Source organism: Mustelus asterias, chromosome 17, assembly GCF_964213995.1.
Source record: "Mustelus asterias chromosome 17, sMusAst1.hap1.1, whole genome shotgun sequence".
Lineage (NCBI taxonomy): Eukaryota > Metazoa > Chordata > Chondrichthyes > Carcharhiniformes > Triakidae > Mustelus > Mustelus asterias.
Genome location: NC_135817.1, coordinates 23,841,430 through 23,855,324, shown reverse-complemented (window position 1 = coordinate 23,855,324; position 13,895 = coordinate 23,841,430).

Genomic DNA, 13,895 nt, shown 5'->3' with positions numbered 1-13,895 from the left:
TAATGAATGGGCCTGTCTGCGATAATGTCATAAGCACTTAATCAGCAGGAATATTTTCATTTCCTAGCTGTGGAGTAAACAACATCTCAGTTGGAATTGCCCAGTAAAGATTGAACATTGTCCCTTTCAGAGAATCGTCCATGGAGGGCTCAGCGATGCATGGCTGGCTAGCCAAGGTCATCTGTCAAACATGGACATAACACAGAATCCCTACAGTGCAGAAGAAGGTCATTCAGCCCATCAAGTCTGCACACACCATCCGAAAGATAACTCTACCTTGGCCCAATCCCCTATCATTGAAATTCCTCACATTGATCATGGTCAATCCAACTAACCTGCACATCTCTGGACTGTGGGAGGAAACCGGAGCACCCGGAGGAAACCCATGCAGACACAGGGAGAATGTGCAAACGCCACACAGACAGTGACCCGAGGCTGGAATTGAACCTGGGTTCCTGGCGCTGTGAAGCAGCAGTGCTAACCACTGTGCCACCGTGCCATCCATGGCCATAATTGTTGACAAACTCAACTCACAGAGACCACAACTGTAAAGAAAGCTGAGTTTAAGAAGTATGGTTCAGCTGCCTGAAACAACAACCAAGGTAAGGCAAGAAACTCGATCTATTAAGTATGGAAATCTGTTCCATATAACTGCAATGATGTGGAGATGCCGGCGTTGGACTGGGGTAAACACAGTAAAAAGTCTCACAACACCAGGTCCAACTGCATCCAGGAGAACAGCAAAGCTAAATGACTGCAACGTTGAACCTTGCATTGAGACCAATCAAGAGATAGCCATTCATGTATTCCATCATGGATTGTAAAACCCTTATAAGCCTATACCCTCTTGCTCTCCATCAGCACTGTGTGTGCGTGGGCCTACATAAACGTGTGAGACCTTCTCACTGGAGTTGAGATTGTCTTGTTTTTGTTTCGCTCAGGAATAGTTTCAATAAACTGACCTTGTTCATTGTTTAAGCTGTCTAAGTAATTCTCCACAACCTTGACACATGAATAGTGGGACACGTCCTTTCCAATTCCTGAAAAAATAAAACAAACCCCGTTACATCAAATAAGGAGTGAGTGAATAGGGGAATCATTTCAACCTTCCTCACAGTGTCACAATAATATCATTGAAGGAATCAATGGTAACAATGCTGCTTACTTTTATATAATCAGAAAACTTGGATATGTGGCTTTCTTTCATGTCATCTGAGTTATGAATAAGCATGGTTGAATATCCGAATGTCCAACACAGAACCTTGTGTGGCACCACAGGCACAAATGTCATTTCAGGGTTACCACTCCAATGCAAGGATCCAAAGCAGGTCCTGACCCTACTCAGTTTCAGAAATAGTCATGACTCAAAATGGTTGTCAAAAGAAGGTCAAATTAATGGCCAGAGAGCCTGGATGGCATCCAATTAAGGATGGCAGGAGGGCGTCATTAGGAGACCCTTCAGCACTGAGAACAGCTGCCTGTCGATGCAGGTAAGAGAGAGAGAGAGGGGCATTTCAAGATAGAGGCATCTTCTTTGCTCTTTTAAAAATTTTGACAATAAAAATGCTTTCTTTCAGGTGTTGCATGCAGTTAGTTTAAATCGAGAGTTTTGTGGGTTTCCTCCGGGTGCCCTGGTTTCCTCCCACAGTCTGAAAGGCGTGCTGGTTAGGTGGATTGACCCGAGTAGGTGCCGGAGTGTGGCGTCTTGGGGAATTTCACGATAACTTAATTGCAATGTTAATGTGAACCTTACTTGCGACTAATAAATAAACTTTTACTATTAGGGAGTGCCTTGTGAAAATGGCTCTTTCATAGAATCCCGACAGCACAGAAGGAAGCCATTCGGCCCACCAAGTCTGCACTGACCACAATCCCACCCCGGCCTTACTCCCATAACCCTATATATGTACCTTGCTAATCCCCTGACACGAAGGTCAATTTAGCGTGGCCAATGAATCTAACCCGCACATCTTTGGGCTTCAGGAGGAAACTGGAGCACCCAGAGGAAACCCACGCAGCCATGGGGAGAATGTGCAAACTTCACACAGACAGTGACCTGAGGTTGGAATTGACCCTGAGTCCCTGGCGCTGTGAGGCAGCATTGCTAACCAGTGTGCCACCGTGCCACCCCAGTCAGTGGCTAAAGATGTTCTGGGTGTGGAAGAGATCATCCAGAGTGATTTACAAAAGGTGGTCAAAACAAAACATTTGGATTTGGCAAATCTGCTGAAGTTGACTTTGCTTCCTGAAAGGGTGAGGAAGAATGAGATAATTTCAGCGATAGTTCAGCATTTAAAATTGCCAGAGACACAGTCTGAATTATTGGAATTGGTTAAAATTCAATTCCAGATGAAACAGTGGCAACAAGAAAAGGAAATGATTCAGCTTGAGTTAGAATTAAAAAGAAAAGGTAAGAGAGACAGAGAGAGAGAGAGAGAGGGACAGGGAGGTTTTGGTAGGTTACGGGAACTGTGGTGCACGAAAGCTGTGCTGAACTTAGTCAAAAAGAAAAGGAAAGCGTACAAAAGGTTCAGAGAGCTAGGCGATGATAGGGATCTAGATGAGTATACGGTTTGTAGGAAGGGACTTAAGAAGGAAATTAGGAGAGCCAGAAGGGGTCACGAGAAGGACTTGGCAGATAAGATTAAGGAGAACCCTAAGGCGTTCTATAAATATGTAAAGAGTAAAAGGATGAGATGTGAAGGTATAGGACCTATAAAATGTGAAGGTGAGAAAGTCTGTACAGAACCGGAAGAAATAGCAGAGTTGCTTAACGAATACTTTACCTTGGTATTCACGGTGGAAAAAGACCTGGGTGGTTGTACTGCAGGATTGCGGCGGACTGAAAAGATTGAGTTTGTGGACATTAAGAAAGAGGATGTGTTGGAAATTTTGAATAGCATCAGGATAGATAAGTCGCCGGGACCGGATGGGATGTACCCCAGGTTACTGTGGGAGGCGAGGGAAGAGATTGCAGAGCCTCCGGCGATGATCTTTGCGTCGTCAATGGAGACAAGAGAGGTTCCGGAGGATTGGAGGATTGCAGATGTGGTTCCTATATTCAAGAAAGGGAATAGGGATAGCCCAGGAAATTACCGACCGGTGAGTCTAACCTCAGTGGTTGGTAAGTTGATGGAGAAGATCTTGAGCGACAGGATTTATGAACATTTAGAGAGGTTTAATATGCTCAAAAGTAGTCAGGACAGCTTTGTCAAAGGCAAATCGTGCCTTACGAGCCTGGTGGAGTTCTTTGAAAATGTGACTAAACACATTGACGAAGGAAAAGCGGTAGATGTGGTTTACATGGACTTCAGCAAGGCGTTCGATAAGGTCCCCCATGCAAGACTTCTCGAGAAAGTGAGAGGGCATGGGATCCAAGGGGCTGTTGCCTTGTGGATCCAGAACTGGCTTGCCTGCAGAAGGCAGAGAGTGGTTGTAGATGGGTCTTTTTCTGAATGGAGGTTGGTCACCAGTGGAGTGCCCCAGGGATCTGTTCTGGGACCCTTGCTGTTTGTCATCTTCATAAATGACCTGGATGAGGAAGTGGAGGGATGGGTTTGCAAGTTTGCCGACGACATGAAGGTTGGTGGTGTTGTGGATGGTTGGGAGGGATGTCGGAAGCTGCAGAGTGACATAGATAGGATGCAAGACTGGGCGGAGAAGTGGCAGATGGACTTCAACCCGGATAAATGTGTAGTGGTCCAGTTTGGCAGGTCAAATGGAATGAAGGAGTATAATATCAGGGGTAAGACTCTTAGTACTGTAGAAGATCAGAAGGACCTTGGGGTCCAGGTCCATAGGACTCTTAAATCGGCCTCGCAGGTGGAGGAGGTGGTTAAGAAGGCGTATGGCCTTCATCAATCGAGGGATTGAGTTTAGGAGTCGGGGGATAATGATGCAGCTTTATAAGACCCTTGTCAGACCCCACCTGGAGTACTGGTCGCCTCATTACAGAAAGGATGTGGAAGCTATAGAAGGAGTGCAGAGGAGGTTTACAAGGGTGTTGCCTGGATTGGGTGGCATGCCTTATGAGGATAGGTTGAGGGAGCGTGGTCTTTTCTCCTTGGAGAGACGAAGAATGAGACGTGACCTGATAGAGGTTTACAAGATGTTGAGAGGTATAGATCGGGTGGATTCTCAGAGTCTTTTTCCCAGGGCTGAAATGGTTGCTACGAGAGGACACAGGTTTAAGGTGCTGGGGAGTAGGTACAGAGGAGATGTCAGGGGTAAGTTTTTCACTCAGAGGGTGGTGGGTGAGTGGAATCGGCTGCCATCAGTGGTGGTGGAGGCAAACTTGATAGGGCCTTTTAAGAGACTTCTGGATGAGTACATGGGACTTAATAGGATGGAGGGTTATAAGTGAGTATATTTATAAGCCTAGGTAGGTAGGGACACGACCGGCGCAACTTGTGGGCCGAAGGGCCTGTTTGTGCTGTAGTTTTTCTATGTTCTATGTTCTAAATGACTACTTGCCTGCAAGCATCACATAGCCCATTGAAGCAGTAAGGCAGCCTATTGAGATCCTCTTCTACACTAACTAGGCTTTTCTACTTGGTGGTTGGGCCGCCCACAGTGGCTGAAACACGATCAGTGAAAGGAGGCAGTCTACATTTGCAAACAGTTTAGAATCCCACTCACCCCATTATCCTCCACCGCTGCCCCTCTCCCTCCATCCCCCTACCCCCCCAAAACTGTTAATGGTGAAAAAGATGTCTACAGCTGCAGCCACAGGTCACATTGTGGAAAGGTTTTCCCCCTACAATGGTGATCTACAAAGGGTGGCATGGTAGCACAGTGGTTAGCATTGCTGCTTCACAACTCCAGGGACCTGGGTTTGATTCCCGGCTTGGGTCACTGTCTGTGTGGAGTTTGCACGTTCTCCTCGTGTCTGTGTGGGTTTCCTCTGGGTGCGCCGGTTTCCTACCCCTGTCCAAAGATGTGCGGGTTAGGTTTATTGACCATGCTAAAATTGCCCCTTAGTGTCCTGAGATGCGTAGGTTAGAGGGATTAGCGGGTAAATATGTAGGGATATGGGGGTAGGGCTTGGGTGGGATTGTGGTCGGTGCAGACTCGATGGGCCAAATGGCCTCTTTCTGCACTGTAGGGCTTCTATGATCTGGCAGCTGTGGCCATTTTTATTTTCAAAACTTTTAAAATGGGTGGCACCGTGGCGCAATGGTTAGCACTGCTCCCTCACAGCGCCAGGGACCTGGATTCGATTTCGGACTTGGGTGACTGCTGTGTGGAGTTTGCACGTTCTCCCTGTGTCTGCGTGGGTTTCCTCCGAGTGCTCCGGTTTCCCCCCCACAGTCCAAAGGTTAGGTGGATTGGCCATGCTAAATTACCTCTTAGCGTCCCAAGGTGAGGGAGATTAGCGGGATAAATGCTTGGGTTAAGGGAATGAGGTGGGGGAGCGGGGTGGGGTGGGTAAGAAGCTCTGTCGGAGAGTTGGTGCAAACTTGATGGGCCAAGTGGCTTCCTTCTGCACTGTAAGGATTCTATGCACTAAAAGCAATCACAACTCCATTGCTTCCTGAATACCAAAATAAGTACCTGGTGGGTGTTGCTGCAATGATGGCCTTCACACTGACCTCATAACAATGACTGCACCGTCAACTGAATAGTTAGTTGTCCCCTCAACTGAAAGAAATAATCAGCTGACAAATTCTGCAGAACAACAGAGAGAAAGCCTTGAATAAAATAAAGGGCATGGAAATGTCAACAATGTCCTCAGATAGTTACTTGTCACACATGAGCGAGAAATTACTTTACAGATGTACACTTGGGTTTTCAGATGAGAAAGAGTAAATCTCCACCTCAAATTCTCCCACATTCTTCCACCAGGTAGTTTCATTTCCCAAGTGTTTGTCCATTTTCAAGATCTGATATGCGAGAATGTCAATGTACCGACACAATGCGCAGCATTTGACATTTTCCCCATTAAGAAATTCCAGGAAGCAGAAGCTCAGATTTGGACAAATGCCACGGTTTTCAAATATGTTTTCTGATGATAAGGAAAATGATGTGAAGGTAAGTCTGGCTGGATTTTGGTTCATTTCTGAATACTATTTTTCTGTCCCATCATCTGTCATCTCAACCAGTTTGAAGCCTTTTGCATTAATTTCTTTGCTCATTGACTTTGTAGAGCTGTGAATGTGCTTTATTAGAAGCTGATGATTACAGTAATCACTCTGCACTGTCCAACTTCTTTAGAGTGCATTCCCTCAACACACACACACACACACAGCATTAAATCTTCCTACAGTGCAATAATTAAGTGAGTAAATCTTAATCCTCCTCATAAGCCAAAATAAAAATTGCAATTTCTTTACGTCTCTCAGAACTCAATCCGATAGCCCCAGATTTATTTTTACCCTTAAAGACATTGGGCGGAATTTTCCCATATTTTGGTAGAGTGTGGTAGCGGGAGGGAAAACCAATGTGTAGCCCGGCAGCGATGGTGGCGGGTTTTCACGCTGTATTTTTAGGGACTTTGAAAATAAAAGGTCCATAGGTGTCACGCTGCCTCTGTGGTCTCACCCCGCTATCAGCTGAGCACCTCAGTAAGTGGGTGAACACTCATTTGAAAAGCCTCCCCAGCACTCCCCAGCCACCTGTGCAAGGTCAAACACAGACAATGACTGTGAAGAGGTCTGCCCCTCGATTTCCGGAAATCTCTCTCACCAGACTGTTGGATGCCGTGGAGAAAACATCGTAACGCCTTATACCCATGCGCAGGGAGATTACAAGCACGGTCACCAACCCTGCATGGTTATAGTTAATTTATTAGTGTCACAAGTACACAAGTGTCACATTAACACTGCAATTAAGTTACTGTGAAAATCCCCTAGTCGCCACACTCTGGCACCTGTTCGGGTACACTGCGGGAGAATTTAGCATGGCCAATGCATCTAACCAGCATACCTTTTGGGCTGTGAGAGGAAACTGGAGCACACGGAGGAAACCCACGTAGACATGGGAAGGACGCGCAGGCTCCGCACAGAAAGTCACCCAAGCCAGGAATTGAACCTGGATCCCTGGCACTATGAGGCAGCGGTGCTAACCATTTTGCCACCAGCAGACAGTGGCATCGCTGAGGAGCTGGTGCTTACCATGTTCTTGTCTGTTCTGCCAGGGTAAGTACTCTTCTCATCACTCTCAATGCCTACACTCACAAACCATCACACATCCACACGAAGCTCCCTCAATGCCAGCTGAAGAGAAACCAACACTCGGTCTCTCACTCCCACCTTCATCTCCCAAGTGGGCCATCTCCTCATCACACTCCCTGCTCCCATTCACCATCCACACATACCAGGCATCTTTACCATCTGCCCCGGTACACAGTCTGTTTACACTCTCTCCATCTGTTTTCATGCAGGACAAGCTGGCTCACAATAAAAGGGCTCGATCACAGATCAATGGAGGAATGTCCAAGTTAATCCTCCCAGGATTTGAGGAAAGAGTCCTCCAGCTGGCTGGAGAGGAAGGCGACTGGCCCTGCACTGAACATGAGGTGGACACCAATAAATCAAGTGAGGATCCAGAACACCACCAGCCATCACATCAAACTAATGTAAGTCCTGTCTCTTCTATCATTACCCCTGCCATACACTAATGCCATCTCCCTTCTCTTGCAGGCACATTGGGGTAATGGCCCAGGGTCTCTACCAGCCAGGACCAAGGGTCCACATGCGAGACCAGCTCAGAGTTGTGCGACGCAGATGTTGTGGGAAAATTGCCACCGGAGTCAGACTGGAGGTTCAGCAATACAGTTTTATTTAACGAACCTTCGTGGAGAAAAGGCACTGGCACTCCGCAGTACTTTAGGCAGCTACCTTCGCTCAATGAGACAATAAGAGTGGTTCATTTTTATACTTTTCAGACAATGGATAGTCTGGATATTAGCCATTTAACACATCATTACAGCCAGATTTATACAGACATTGGTTTTTAACATCGCATTGTTTCATAGAATGGATACATTTCCTCTTTCAGTGATTTATCAATGACTTAGTTTTGGTCGATACATACAGTAATTGGTTTTCCTGCATTTATGTATTCCCATTCCCATTTGTGGCTAATCTCTTTATCAGACCCTATTGTCTGTCCTTATCTTAAAAGTGCCTCAAGCCCTGGCTTCCTGCAGTATTTGTTCCCTGCATGTAAATAACTGTCTGTCCTGCATGTTTTAATTTCAAGTAGCTGTCTGCGCTAAAAGTCAGTGCCTGCTTAATGTCTCTTTCCCAGGTAACTTTTTATGTGCCAGGCAGCCATTTTATGTGTTAGGTATCCATCTTTATGTTTTTTTCCCACTTCACAGAGATCAGGGAGCTTTTACAGCTTTTACTGCATGCTCCACCAGCGCAAAGACACACACAACTTGGGAGGATTTAGTATTAAAGAGGCCTCAGGATAATAAACTGGTGAGCATCTCACTCACAGCAGGTGGAGACAGGGAGGTCCCAGGGTGCTGGCGAGCAGAGGATTGGTGGAGTTCAGGAATCTGCTCAGTCCCAGTCAGATGACATGCTTCTGGACTCGGTCATGCCACAGTTGCTGGGGCTCCACAGGCAAAGTCGGGAATATTAGGAAGGGATGTCAGCTACACTCATGGGTTGAAAGACAGGATGGAGGAATTTTACTGTCCGCTGTCCAACGAGATAGTAACAACACAGCAAAGTTGGCAGCCCCAGTGGCGACCTTGGCGTAAAACGTGCACTCTTCAGTGCATGGCACACACTCCACGGTGCAGGCACGTGGGCATGCACGAGTGCCAATGCCATAAGGTGGATGGGCTTCTCAGCCTCACTCCAGCTGCCCCTCTATCCCAAGGAGGATAGAGAGGCAGAGGCCCTTGGACAGCCATAGGAAGAGAAGCTGGTGCAAGGCCCAGGGCCACCCATCCAGGTGTCTGCAGGCATGTCCAGCCCATCCAAATCTCTCTTCCTGTGACTGAATCAGCTCCAGCCCCACAGGCAATGCCACACAGCAGTAACCTGAAAGCAGGACGGGGTCTTCCAGGTCTCAGCCGTTCAGAGGGCACTCGCCAAGCTAATCACAGACAATGGGGCCAGTATCTCAGATTTATGGAGGTCTTTTCCTTCCACAGTCTTTTAACCACATTTCTCGTCTTCTTGACTTGCTTTCCTACTCTCTGTAATCTTTCTGATTCCTTGATTTCACAGTAGAGGCACTGAACCAAAGAAAACAAATAGGAGATCAAAGCCAAGGCAATATTTCATGGAAGTGACATCTCACCCTAACCCCCACCCCCAACATCCCCCAAATCTCCACCAACTTTGGCTGGTGAGGCAGTGAAATTCCTGTTTTGCTTCTTTCAGGGAAGATCCAACATATCATCTGCTATTAAGGCAGTTGGCATCCCAGCAGTGGGCCATTCCCTGCCCCCATCCCAGGACAAGAAGCACCAAGAGTTGCCAGCCTGTCAGAAGTTGACCCAGTTGCTCTATTGAAGAGCAGTGCCACCAGGATGGTGGTGGCTGCTGCTGGTACTACACCTATCTGAGGCGTAAGATTGCCCGGGTGGACTTCAGGCCACGGCTGAGTGATGGCTAAGGCGAGGGTCACTAGAAAGGGATGGGTGAGTGGGTCAGCAGAAAATAAATTGCGGTGGCTCACAGTGGTGGGTCCCCTTCCCGATGCCGGATCCCTCAATCAGACACTGAAAGCCTTCGAATGAAGGGTGCCACCTTTACCCCCATATCCCCCCCCCGGGAGGCCACAGGCAACTGTGCATGAATTTGCTTGCCGTGCTCCCCACATTGTACCACTTGTTGCTGGGTTAATACTAGTGGTGGTGGGTGAAGCCCTCAATGCAGCCAGACAGGAAGGCCATCCCCGGGCATTACTGCCACTGACTTAATTGGGGTGAAGATTGGATGGTGGTTGGATCCCCAACTAGCCTCAACCCACCTGATTAACTGCCACCCACCAAATCCACCATGGAGGGCATTAAATACCATCAACATCCAGCACCTTTACAGGAGAATTTGACTTATGTAAAGTCTGCTTTCTTTATGGTTCTTTTGAACAATTGCTGTAGTAATCAATGGTAAAATAGTTGTTGTTTACCTTCTTTGAGTTGGACCTGAAAAAATATTAGATCAAACTGAAATGCTGAAAGATAATCACGATGACCTTTGACCAGAAGCAGAAACAGTGAGGAAAATTTACAATTTCTTTAAAATGTTTGTGGAATCTGGAATTATTTTTATGAATGTTTAAAATTGATTAAGTGTTCATATCAATTGTCAAGAGATCAGTTGTAATTTTCTTGAATAATAAAAACTACTGGTCTCAATTAACTGGCAACCCTTCACCTGTCAACAGTACCAACAGGAAAGAAGTTAAGATACAGAAACCATATGCCTGGTAGACATAATTTTTTTAATTTATGAGTGTCACAGGTAGGCTTACATTAACACTGCAATGGAGTTACTGTAAAAATCCCCTAGTCGCCACACTCCAGCGCCTGTTCGGGTACACTGAGGGAGAATTTAGCATGGCCAATGCACCTAACTAGCATGTCTTTTGGACTGTGGGAGAAAACCGGAGCACTTGCAGACACGGGGAGAACATGCAGACTCCACACAGAAAGTGACCCAAGCTGGGAATCAAACCCAGGTCCCTAGCGCTGTGAGGCAGCAGAGCTAACCACTGTGCCACCATACCGCTCAAGAGTTGCCAGATAAAGGAGAGCTGTAGGCAGAAGGTGATTATCACACAGATGCAGGCTCAAAATGAGAACTGCTCAGAGACACAAAGAAGAACACAGAATTAGTGCGAGGAGAAGATAACAAAGTTCTCTTCATGAAAGGTAATTTTCAGTTTGGCATGAAGGAAAATAGGATTCCAGAAGTTGTGAACGAGGGAGCTAAAAGGGACTGAATGCTAAGAATTGATATGAATAGCTCGGTTGTGTGAACGAGCTTGTATCAGAGAATCAGTTCATGATCAAAGTGCTGTTTGTCAGTCAGTTGAGAAGGAACTTTAGAAAGGTAGGCCTTTTTTCCTAAAAATATACTTAATCATAAATCTGTGACAACATTACAATCATTGGGCGGGGATCCTGGATTCAGGATTCAATCCTGGACCGGGGAGCGGCGCGGGCTTGGAGGGCCGAAGGGCCTGTTCCTGTGCTGTATTGTTCTTTGTTCTTTGTTCTTTATTTCAAAATGACCCTCACACACAAAAAGCAATAATATTCAGGTTCTTTACATCAAGTAACATTCTGAGATGCTTCAGTACAGTCAAGGAAATCTTTCAGACATTAAACAATGGTCTTACAAAGTTACAGTTATTTTAAAGGTTATCTACATAGAAAAGCTTGCACTCCAAGGTGCTCCTAGTAGTCCATCTAAAAAGATGTGATCTGATTGAGAAAAGCATGCACCATATCCATAATAACCATAGAATCCCTACAGTGCAGAAAGGAGGCCAATTGGCCCATCGAGCCTGCACCGACTACAATCTCACCCAGGCTCGATCCCTGTAACCCCACATATTTACCCTGTTAGTCCCCCCTGATACTAAGGGCAATTTAGCATGGCCAATCAACCTAACTTGCATATCTTTGGACTGTGGGAGGAAACTAGAACACCCAGAGGAAACTTGCGCAGACACGGGGAGAATGTGCAAACTTCACACACTCACCCGAGGCCGGAATTGAACCCAGGTCCCCTGGTGCTGTGAGGCAGCAGTGCAAACCACTGTGCCCCCCCACCCCCATACCTGGGGACCTCAGATGGAATACACTTGCTGGTGAATGTGACTTGAGGGCCAAATCAATTTTGTTGGAAAGACAGAGCGATTTCCCACACCACATTTAAGCAGGGAGTGATGCAGATTGATGTGATTGTGTAACACGTATCGATTGTTGATTGGCTATATAAAGTCAAATTTACCTTTCTATTTGAAATGTAATTTTCCTTTGAATCCAATCTATGTTGGGTTCTGATTCGTGTTAAAGTAAAAATCATAAAAAGTGAAATCTTGTTGGTAATTTGGTAAATTTGTTTTATAATTCCCCCAAGAGAATCAGAGCGCAGTGAAATATAGTTAGGGGGAATTTTACCATTTTGAGTCTAAGTGCCGGATCTGGGCGTCAAATAGATCCGCGCCTGGAGTCCTCTTTCCAGCGCGCCCTACGGGTTTTGCCGGCTCCGGCCCGATCCATGCCGTGGCCGGGGCTTAGCGCTGGCGGACCGATCAGAGCTCTGAACTGCGCATGCGCAGTTCAAAAAAAAAATCTGACAGCGCGCCCGGGCGCGAAAAAAAAAGCAGAAAGCGGAAAGAGCGGCTCTCTGACGTTCGTCCTCTGGTCGGGGGTGGCGGGGGCGGGGGGGGGGGGGGGGGGCGGGGGGGGAGCGGGGTGTGCGGGGTGGCGTGGGGTGGGAGGGGAGGGGGTGCGACTGATCATCCCCTGGGGGGGATGGGGGAAGGAGAGGGGTGTGACATCTCATCCTCTGGGGGCGGGGGGGTGGGGAGGGAGTGTGACCGATCATCCCCTGGGGGGTGGGGGGGTGGAGAGGGGTGTGACGTCTCATCCTCTGGTCGGGGAGGTTCCGCTGCCTGTCTGCGACCAATCCCTCCTGGCACCATCACTGGTACACTACCATCCACAACCATCTCTCCCGCTCTCTCGCACCTACAGGAAGAGTAATCTGTGGCTGGTAGTGTCCCAGTGATGGTGCCAGGAGGGATCGGCCGCAGACAGGCAGCGGAACCCCCCCCGACCAGGGGATGAGACGTCACACCCCCTCTCCACGACCCCCCCCCCCTTCCAGGGGATGACCGGTCACGCCCCCCCCCCTTCCAGGGGATGATCGGTCACACCCCCCTCCCCCCCACCCCCCCCCCCCCCCCCCCCCCCCCCCGCAGGGGATGAGACGTCAGACCCCCTCCCCTCCCACCCCCCTCCCGCCCCGACCAGAGGATGACCTGGGTCAGAGAAATGCAGCAGCCAATTTGTGCACAGTAAGATCCTATGACCCTCAATGATCTAAATAACCAGGAAAGAGGACAAAGGGTCATCTGGACTCGAAACGTCAGCTCTTTTCTCTCCTTACAGATACTGCCAGACCTGCTGAGATTTTCCAGAATTTTCTCTTTTGGTTTCAGATTCCAGCATCCACAATAATTTGCTTTTATCCAGTAGGAACAGGAGTAGACTGTTTTGGCTCCTCAAGCATGCTCCGCCATTCAATAGGATCATGGCTGGTCTGACACTCCTCACGTTCACTTTCCTGCCCTTTCTCTGTCGCACTTGATTCCTTTACTGATCAAAATCTATCTCTCTCAGCCTTAATCATACACAAAGACTCTGCCCCACAGCTCTCTGTGGCAAGGAGTTCCAAAGACACTCAACCCTCCGAGAGAAGAAATTCCTCTTCATCTTAAATTGGCACCTCTTCATTCTGAAACTATGCCCTCTGGTCCTAGACTCTCCCATGAGGGGAAACAACCTCTAAGTATTTACCATGTCAAGCCCCTTAATAATCCTATATGTTTCAATGAGATCACCTCTCATGCTTCTAAACTCCAATGAGTAGAATATCAACCTGTTTAACCTTTCCTCATAACAAAATCCCTCCATACCGTGTGGATCGTCCTAATGAACCTTCTCTGAACTGCCTCCAATGAAATAATACATTTCATAGAATCCCTACAGTGCAGAAGGAGGCCATTCAGCCCATCGAGCCTGCACCAACAACAATCCCACCCAAGCCTTATCCCCTTACTAATCACCATAACACTAAGTGACAATTTAGCATGCCCAATCTATCTAACCTGCACATCTTTGGAGTGTGGGAGAAAACCGGAGCAAATGGAGGAAACCCACGCAGACACGGGGAAAAGGTGCAAATTCCACA